Here is a 10805-nt window from a genome sequence, read left to right as displayed (position 1 = left end):
CTGCACAACAGTCAATTGCGTGACTCCTTAGGAGTGCATGATCCATGAGGCTGTGTTTCACATGAACAATGGCTTGTCCAGGAATGGGCTCCTTGACCTTGTCCCGGGAACTCTAGGTACAGAGGTTTCGAGGAAAGCACAAAGGACTCTTTTGTGCCCTGATGAGGTCCTGGATCCTAACCTTGAGTTTCTTGGCTCCATCTGTTAGTAAAGATGTTCATTTTGGGCAACTTCATAGACATATTGGGATTTTTCAGTCTTCCCATTGGAATGAGTTTCAACTTTGCCTGATTGACTCATTTACTGACCTCTGGACCAACTTTGATATGCTGGGTATCTCTTCGGTCATCTGTCTCCACCATACCGTATTCTGCTAGTGCGTGGGGCACTGAGCTTTCTTAAAATGACAACAATTCTCAAGGGAATGACTTATGTGTTTTGTACCATTGAAGGAGTATGTTCCAGAAGGGGAATATTCTTAGGTAGAGAGTGGAACTGGAGTGGTAGGTTAGAAAAAGGATATCAAGTACTTGGGGACCCCAACACCTTGTTCTTTGATAATTTGGACAACCTCCAGAAGCCCATTAAACAATAGGACCAAATCGACATTTGTAGATCTATTATTCTGTTGTTCTGTTGAACATTCATCCAAATAGACTACATCCTGGTCCGTAAAACCAACCTAAGAGAATGTAAAAGGTTTAGAATAATATTAATTATGTTCTTATACAAAAAAATGTACAAACTCATGGAAACTAAGTAATATGGTTGTAACCAATATATGGGCCAAAGAGGCAATGGAGGGAAATAGCCAACACCACGGGGAAAAATAGAACAAACGCCACATCAACCATTTTAGATAGAATGCTGCCAGAGGAACCCACCTCTAAATGCTTATATTAGAAAAAGATCTCAAATCCCTAATGTGAGCTCTCTAAGAGCTTAGAAAAGTCAAAACGAAATAAAATGAAAACAAAGAAATGAAATGACAGAGTGCAAAAGTCAATAAAATAGAAAAAAAAAGATTCAGGAAATAATATGGAAAAACTAGTGAAAGAAAAAATAGTTATGCAAGAGAAGTCAATGAAGTTGGCAATTGTGGTTAATAAGGATAAGAAAAGGAGAAAGGAGAACTGGTTCACCAGTTAAGAGCACCAACTGTGGGCTGGAGAGATGGCTCAGTGGTTAAGAGCACTGACTGCTCTTCCAGAGGTCCTGAGTTCAATTCCCAGCAACCACATGGTGGCTCACAACCATCTGTAATGGGATCTGATGCCCTGTAGTCAGCTCAAACTGCTGATAGCCACAGCTTTAGGCTTCCGACATCTTTGGGCACCTGCCTTCACATATACATACCTGATCACAGACACAAGCCCAGACATGTAACTTATCCTAAAGATAAGTTTGGTTTTTAAAGGGAAAGGAGAAAACCGGTGACTGACGAATATCAAGAGTGTATCAGAGCCCGCCCGGGCAGACGAAGGAAATAATAGAATCACATAGCTGGACACGGTGATAAATGCTCAGAATCCCAGGACTCTTCAGGCCGAGTCAACAAAAGAAAAGAATGAAAAAAAAAAAGAAGGAAAGAAGGAGAAAGCTAGACTAAGAAGAGAAAGGGGAGCAGCAGAGGCAGAGATGAGATGTACAGAAATCAATGGGGCCGGGGTGGGTCAATATCATCGAAGAGCAGAAGTCCGTTATGTATGAGTGAAAATGTTATAATAAATAAAACCCGTTATCTATACAATTAATGTATACCATTTAAAGTGAACAATAGCAGGGAATTATGGAGAAGTCTGTGCTTGAAAATTACAGCCTTAGAAGAAATGGAGCAGCGGTCCACAACCATGCACCAAACCCAGGGAAGTTGCAACGATATGGCTGCTGAGATGCTCAGTGCGTACTTAGCCTCTGCCTAAGCTCAGTGAGCGACCTGGGTTCAATCCCTGGAACCCACAGAAAGCGATGTGTGAGGAAGAGAAGAACTGGCTTTCACATGTGCTGGCGGTGCACACGCGACTCCCCTGCCACATCGCACACATGCTCACACTACTATCTGTGATGGTTTGAATATGCGTGGCCCAGGAGTGGCACGAATAGGAGGTGTGGCCTAGCTGGAGTAGGTGTGGCCTCGTTGGAGGAAGTTTGTCACTGTTGGGGGTGGGCTTAAGCTCTGAGAAAGAGACCTTCCTGCTGGTTTGCTGTGGAATACAGTAGTGTCTTCCTGGCTGCCTTTGGATCAAGAAGTGGAATTCTCGACTCCCAGTACTATGTCTGCTTACATGACGCCATGCTTCCCACCATGATGATAATGGACTGGACCTCCGAAACTGTAAGCCAGCATCAAGTAATTGGTTTTTTTTTAAAATTTTTTTAATGAGTTACTTTGGTCATGGTGTCTCTTCACAGCAATAAAACCTTAACTAGAAACTAGTACTACAGATTAAATGGATGAAGGTTTTCACTAACATATTAGGTATTAAAAATTGAATTTTCGTTCCGGCCTGGTATTGTACACCTCTAATCCCATCATGTGGGAAACAAAAGAAGAAAGATTGCCACAAAACTGAGGCAAGCTTGGTCTATATAGAGTTTCCAAGCTAGCTTTGGACTACATAGTTTCAAGAATTTAAGAAAAAAAATGAATTCGTCAACAAATATCTGCTGAGAAAGAAACATCTACTTATAGGCTAGTTTTACTGGGCAATTTTATCAAGCATTCCAGAATTACTAACAACATTATGTATTTCTGAAAAACAAAGGGGAGAATATGTGTTATCATTCTATCACTGAGACAGCATATCTGAGGGAAATCACTTAAAAAATAAGGGAGGGAAGATTTATTTAGATTCATGGTTTTAGAGGTTTCAGTCCAATGGCTTCCAATTGGCTCCATTGCCTTGGGCTTGAAGGGAGGCAGGATATCAGTACAGCGGGAGAGAAAATGGAGGAGGCAGCCCATGGACAGAAAGTGTGTGTGTGTGTGTGTGTGTGTGTGTTTGTGTGTGTGTATGTGTGAGTGTGTGCTTGTGTATGTGTGTATGTATGTGTGAGTATGTGCTTGTGTATGTGTGAGTGTGTGCTTGTATATATGTGTGTGTGTGCGTGGGCATGCATGTGTGTATGTGCTTGTGTATGTGTTTGTGTGTGTGTATGTGTATGTGCTTGTGAATATGTGTGTGTGTGCGTGAGCATGCATGTGTGTGTGTTTGTGTGTGTGTGTGTGTGTGTGTATGTGAGAGAGAGAGAGAGAGAGAGAGAGAGAGAGAGAGAAACACTTGAATATGATAAATCCTTACCTGCATGTTCCTACTGACCACATTCCTTTATAGACCCATTCAACTATATGTTCATCAGGGGGCTACTCCATCCATGGTTTGCCCCTTTATACCACCATCTCTCCAAAGTGCCACCCAGTGAGTATCAGGGCTTTGACATGTGAGCCTGTGTGGGTATTCTTTATGGGAACCATAACAAAGGAACACTTTCTAACTCATTTTATGAGGTATTTCCTTCATTCTTAACCAAAGATAACACTTAAAAAGAAAAATATAGACCAAGATTTCTCATGAACTTGGCATGCAAAAACGTTCAATAAAATTTTGCTAATCAAACCCAACAGGGTACACAAAGAACAATAGGCTAGAACCAAGTCGGATTTATTCCAGATATGCAGCGCTGATTCAAGGACTTTAATATGAAACATGAAACTATAAAAATTTCTAGGAAATACTCGATCTTTGTGACCCCAGATGAGGCAAAGGGTTCCCAGACGATACAGAAAGCGTAAGTCATAAAAGGAGAAATATTAAATTGAATCTCATTAACACTGCAACCTTTTTGCTTTGTGAAAGGCAAATTATAGACTGTGTAGAAGAACTTTCAAAGCACCTGCAAGAGATGCACAGAGAAGATCTAAAGTTCCTGCGAAGCTCAATATTTAAAATACAGTGATCCGAGGGGCAAATGAGAAAAAGATGCCGATGTATTTTTGAAGAGGTTTATAGGGAGAACCAGCACCAGAAGAATGTTCATCAACATTAGACCCCAGGGAGAGGCAAATTAAAGCCACAGTGAGACACAGCTCGCAGACAGCATGGAAAGCAGCAGTAAGGCTGGAGACAAGGCTCAGTGGCAAAGAGCTCTGATCACTCTTCCAGAGGACCTGGGTTCAACTCCCAGCACCCACGCAGTGGCTAACAACCACCTGTAACTCCAGGTTCAGGGCACCTGACATCCTTTTCTGGCCTTCGTGGGCAGTGGGCACACAAGTGCTATACAGACACATAGAGACATAAAACAAGTAAATAACACGCGTGCGCACACACACACACACACACACACACACACACACACACACACACCCCTAACCCCCCCGCACAACAAAACAAAAACCCAGGATAAAAACAAAGGCAAGATGGTGGAGAGACTGAGTCACCCACATGTTGCCAACAGGGATGTGTAATTGCATAAGAATTTAGGAAAACCATCTATCAGTTTCTAAAAAACTAGACACACGACCTCCATATAACTGGCATATCCATTCCGGGGCATTCGTTGCAGAGGTTTTTCCACAGGACATTCGTAGCTCCTTTATGACTAGTTTTAAACGTCTCCTTCAGAGCCTGGGTAGGTAAGCATAGTACAACATACCCTGAAATGCTACTCAGCAGTAAAAAGGAATCAACCATTGACAGGCAACTTGCATGAACCTCAAGGAAAGTGTGTTAAGTCAAAACAAACCACGACAAACAAAACAAAACAAAAAGCAAAAAGTAGCTAGCTCCCAACTTCTCTCTACCACAGGATCCATTTATAGGATATCGGTGAAGGAGCCCAGAGATGGGGAGGATGTCTGTATCTACAGATGCATCGTGAAGGAGGTGTGGGCATGCCCATGAAGGGGAGCACAAAGCAGACCTTGTGGCAACGAAGTAGTTTTGTATCTTTACTGTGATGGTGTTCCCAGGAAACTGATGTGATGGAGCCATATAGAACTGCACACTTATACACAGGCACACTCAAGGACTGCACACTTATGCACAGGCACACTCAAGGACTGCACACTTATACACAGGCACACTCAAGGACTGCACACTTATGCACAGGCACACTCAAGGACTGCACACTTACACACAGGCACACTCAAGGACTGCACACTTATGCACAGACACACTCAAGGACTGCACACTTACACACAGGCACACTCAAGGACTGCACATTTATACACAGGCACACTCAAGAACTGCACACTTATGCACAGGCACACTCAAGGCACACTCAAGGACTGCACACTTATGCACAGGCACACTCAAGGACTGCACACTTATGCTCAGGCACACTCAAGAACTGCACACTTATGCACAGGCACACTCAAGGACTGCACACTTATGCACAGTCACACTGAGGACCACACACTTATACACAGGCACACTTAAGGACTGCACACTTATGCTCAGGCACACCAAGGACTGCACACTTATGCACAGGCACACGCAAGAACCCCACACATGCACAGGCACACTCGAGGACTGCACACTTATGCACAGGCACACTCAAGGACTGCACACTTATGCACAGGCACACTCAAGAACTGCACACATGCACAGGCACACTCGAGGACTGCACACTTATGCTCAGGCACACTCAAGGACTGCACACTTATGCACAGGCACACTCAAGGACTGCACACTTATGCTCAGGCACACTCAAGGACTGCACACTTATGCACAGCACACTCAAGGACTGAACACTTATGCTCAGGCACACTCAAGGACTGCACACTTATGCACAGTCACACTCGAGGACTACACACTTATACACAGGCACACTTAAGGACTGCACACTTATGCTCAGGCACACTCAAGGACTGCACACTTATGCACAGGCACACTCAAGGACTGCACACTTACACACAGGCACACTCAAGGACTGCACACTTATGCACAGACACACTCAAGGACTGCACACTTACACACAGGCACACTCAAGGACTGCACATTTATACACAGGCACACTCAAGAACTGCACACTTATGCACAGGCACACTCAAGGACTGCACACTTATGCACAGGCACACTCAAGAACTGCACACTTATGCACAGGCACACTCAAGGACTGCACACTTATGCTCAGGCACACTCAAGAACTGCACACTTATGCACAGGCACACTCAAGGACTGCACACTTATGCACAGGCACACTCGAGGACTACACACTTATACACAGGCACACTTAAGGACTGCACACTTATGCTCAGGCACACTCAAGGACTGCACACTTATGCACAGGCACACTCAAGAACTGCACACATGCACAGGCACACTCGAGGACTGCACACTTATGCACAGGCACACTCAAGGACTGCACACTTATGCACAGGCACACTCAAGAACTGCACACATGCACAGGCACACTCGAGGACTGCACACTTATGCTCAGGCACACTCAAGGACTGCACACTTATGCACAGGCACACTCAAGGACTGCACACTTATACACAGGCACACTCAAGGACTGCACACTTATGCACAGCACACTCAAGGACTGCACACTTATGCTCAGGCACACTCAAGGACTGCACACTTATGCACAGTCACACTCGAGGACTACAGACTTATACACAGGCACACTTAAGGACTGCACACTTATGCTCAGGCACACTCAAGGACTGCACACTTATGCACAGGCACACTCAAGAACTGCACACATGCACAGGCACACTCGAGGACTGCACACTTATGCACAGGCACACTCAAGGACTGCACACTTATGCACAGGCACACTCAAGGACTGCACACTTATACACAGGCACACTCAAGGACTGCACACTTATGCACAGCACACTCAAGGACTGCACACTTATGCTCAGGCACACTCAAGGACTGCACACTTATACACAGGCACACTCAAGGACTGCACACTTATGCACAGGCACATTGAAGGCTCACCTCCTGCCTCCAGTTTCGGCCTTGTTTGAGTACCTGTCCAGACTTCTTTCAGTGATGAACAGTAATGTGGAAGTTTAAAGCAAGTAATCCCTTTCCTTCCCACGTTGTTTTGGTCATAGTGTTTCATCACGGCAGTAGTAACCCTAACAAGGACAGAATTTGTTACCAGGGACTTGTGATATTGCTGTCACAGGCCTACCATGTTGTTGTTTGAAGGAATACGGAAGACTGGGACTTTTGACCAGAAAGGTTGTTGAATGCTTTAATTGGGCCTTAATCGGTCATCTGAGTAGGGATGTGAAAGATAATACTGCTGAGGGCAATTTGGGCAATGAAGGTCCAGCTAAAGGGGTTTCAGAGAGGAAGAATATTAGCAAGTGGCCCACAGATTATTCTTGGGACATTTTGGCAAAGAACATGACTTCATTTCTCTCTTTGTCCTACGGCTCTGCCTGAGGTTAAATTGAAGAGTTTTGGATTAACATCATTGGCAGAGGAGATTTCAAGACAGTCTAGTCTTGACTCTGTCATGATGTTATTAGTGATCATTGTTATGTAAATCTACAATGAGAAGGAGCAAGTAAGAAAAAGAAAGGGCTGGAGAGATGGCTCAGTGTTAAGAGCACCGACTGCTCTTCCAGAGGTCCTGAGTTCAAATCCCAGCAACCACATGGTGGCTCACAACCATCTGTAATGAGATCTAATGCCCTCTTCTGGTGTGTCTGAAGACAGCTACAGTGTACTTACATATGATAAATAAATAAATCTTTAAAAAAAAAGAGAAAGGAAAATGCAAAAGGTACAGTTTGAGGAGGAGGAAAAGAAAACCAGGAAATGTAATGTTGGAGCCAAGTCCTGTGCAAAAGGAGATAAAAAATTTAAAGAGAGGCCTGATGCTAAGGAATAAAGGGAGTGCTAACCTATGTCAGGGCAAGACCCCACACAGCTAATCCTGCAATATATGAGAGGACAAGGCCTAAACAACAAGGTAAATGCAAGTCAGGGAGAGGACCATGTTCAAGCTCTAAGAGGCAGAAGATCTCAGTAGTTTGGGCCACTTGTTTCTGGCTTTATCAAGGAAGATACATGAAAGGGGTTGTGAAATTTCCCTCCATGGCTAATAAGAGATGCTGATGTCAGGTGAGTGGCAGGGGAGTCCCTGCATGGAGACCAGGAGAGGCCAGTACCCGAAGCTGTGAAAGTAAAGCCTGTATTGCAGAAAAATGAGAATCTGTTGGTATTCCCATCACCCTGAACTATCCACCGTTAGCAGATGACATATGTATTGCTAACATTCTTTTATATCTTGAAGAAAAAAGTCAATTTTTGTTAGGGAACTTCTGTTTGGTGATGAGAAGCAAAGAGACGTGGGAATGAGATGAGACAGAGGGAGAGATGAGCTGGAGCCGTAGTGCTCTTCTCTGCCCTTGTATTCTACAGTTTCTTTACTGAGTTCTGTTCTGCTGGGGAGGAGGGCTCACAGACAGGCATCCCAGCATGATTTCATGGCCCCAGTGATTGCTTTCCTGCTAAGTAGATGCCTGGATCAAACACGCTGCAAATGTAGCAAATCAGATAATGTAAAATGAATGTGGTGTTTAGAAAAGACAAACCACCAGAGAGGTGCTACCCATTATGTATATGGGTAGATAAGCTTTCTCCCTCCTCCATGGGTGGCTGTTTAGGTTATCCCACACATTTATTTTTTTAATTCAACCAATTTTTTAAATTTAAATTTTATTCGATCTTGTGTACATGAATATTTTGCCTATATACATGTCTGTGTATTACATGCAGGCCATGTGGAAGCCAGAAGAAGGCATCAGATTGCTTGAAATGGAATTATAGATGGTTGTGAGCTACCATGCGGGTGCTAGGAATTGAACCTAGGTCCTCTAGAAGAGCAGTCATCACTCTTAACCATGGAGCCGTTTCTTCAACCTCTACTTTTTAGTTTTAATAAAAAAATTAGTACTCTAGACATTACAGGTTCTAAGAACTCTTAGTAATTGAAGACAAGAAAGAATGTTGTGCAGTGTTTATTTACCTATGTATTGGTCTACCTCCAGAGACAAATGTTTTGGAACAGAATTTTGATATCATTGACATTTTTCATCCTGGCTCTGTTTGAAGTAGAGCTGATATCTGTGGCAAAGACACAGAAAAGTGTTTTGTAAAAAAATTATGGAATTCCAGAAAAATAAACTACGTGTTAATGGAATGACAGGGAGAATTTTGGATCTACGGGAAATTTTAAAGACTAAAGCAGAGCTGGGTGGTGGTGGTGGTGGATGCCTTTAGTCCCAGTACTTGGGAGGCAGAGGCAGACAGATTCTGAGTTCAAGGCCAGCCTGGTCTACAAAGCAAGTTGCAGAACAGCCAGGGTTATAGAGAGAAACCATGTCTTGGAAACAAAAAAACAATAAACCAAACTAACCAACCAATCAACCAACAAACCAACCAACCAACCAATCAACCAACCAACCAACCAACCAAAGCAGAACTGCAATAAATCCTTGACTGGGAAGATCAAATGGGTGTATACTTGTATATCACACACAGGCTTCTGCTGGAGTAAGATCTCAATAGTAAACACTTAGGACTGGGATTAAGGATGCAAATGCTTAAGAAACGTTATTTCCAACACAGATTTATTGAGATACAATTCCCTTATTTACAGAGTACAGTCCACTTCATTTACAACCAAGCAGTTCTATAAAGCATGATTGCTATTTCAGGGCACTGTGGTGGTTTGAAGATGCTTGGTCCATGGGAAGCGACAGTGTTAGGAGATGTTTCCCTTTTAGAGTAAGCATGGCCTTGTTGGAGAAAGTGAGTCACTGTGGGGGTGGACTTTAAGACCCAATCTGTAAGCTCCACCCAGTGTGGGAAGTGAGAGTCTCTTCCCGGATGCCTTTGAATGAAGATGTAGAGCTCTCAGCTCCTCCAGCACCATGCCTGCCTGGATGCTGCCATGCTTTCCGCCTTTATGATAATGGGCTGAACCTCTGAACCTGTAAGCCAGCCCCAATTAAATGTTGCCCTTTATGAGGATTCCCTTCATGGTGTCTCTTCAATAGCGGTAGAACCCTAACTAAGACAGGCACTTTCCTTACCTCAGAAGGAAGTCCCTTCTAGCTACTGTTTTTTTTTTCTTTCTATTCCTCTAACCTTAGGCAATCATGAATTACTTTTTATTTCTACAGATTCACCTATTTCGAACTATTTCATAAGGATGGAATAATTTAACAGATGGTCTTTTATCATTGGCTTCCTTTGTTTAGTATCCCATTCCACGCACGTATTTTAATGATTGATTTAATTTACTATTCCACTTTGTGAACAAACTACATTTTGTTGACTAGCTGTGTGTGCTGGTAGCAACTAGAGGGTCCATTGGTGGGTGACCGATTACTAGTTGGCCAATGTCCAGTCTCCTGGGAAATACAAGGTTTCTCTTATAACAATGACCTTAGTCCTCAAGCGAAGGACGTGTGTTTTTTCCTGGGTGGGAGTACTGCCTCATAATGGTGAGATCTTAGAGACTACAGTGCAACAGTATAGAAGGAGGCAGCCTCTGATGATTTTACAGAGCAGGATCCAATCCTCAAAATTTAGGCTGTGATTGCAAATCCATCTTGGTTAAGCCACTGTTATTTTGGCTTTCTCTAAACAGCCAAACTAGGGTTGGAGAGTTGACATTGTGGCTAAGAACACTCGTTGCTCCTCCAGAGGACCAGAGATTTTACCCAGCATCCACTTGGTAGCTCACAACTGACTGTAGCACCAGTCCTAGGAGATCTGAAGCTCTCCTCTGACTTTCGCTGACGCCAGGCATGCTTGTGGTGCACG

This window comes from Rattus rattus, chromosome 11 (genome assembly GCF_011064425.1).
Source record: "Rattus rattus isolate New Zealand chromosome 11, Rrattus_CSIRO_v1, whole genome shotgun sequence".
In the NCBI taxonomy this organism is placed as follows: domain Eukaryota; kingdom Metazoa; phylum Chordata; class Mammalia; order Rodentia; family Muridae; genus Rattus; species Rattus rattus.
The sequence above is the reverse complement of the archived record's forward strand: the minus strand, read 5'-3'. Positions refer to the sequence as shown.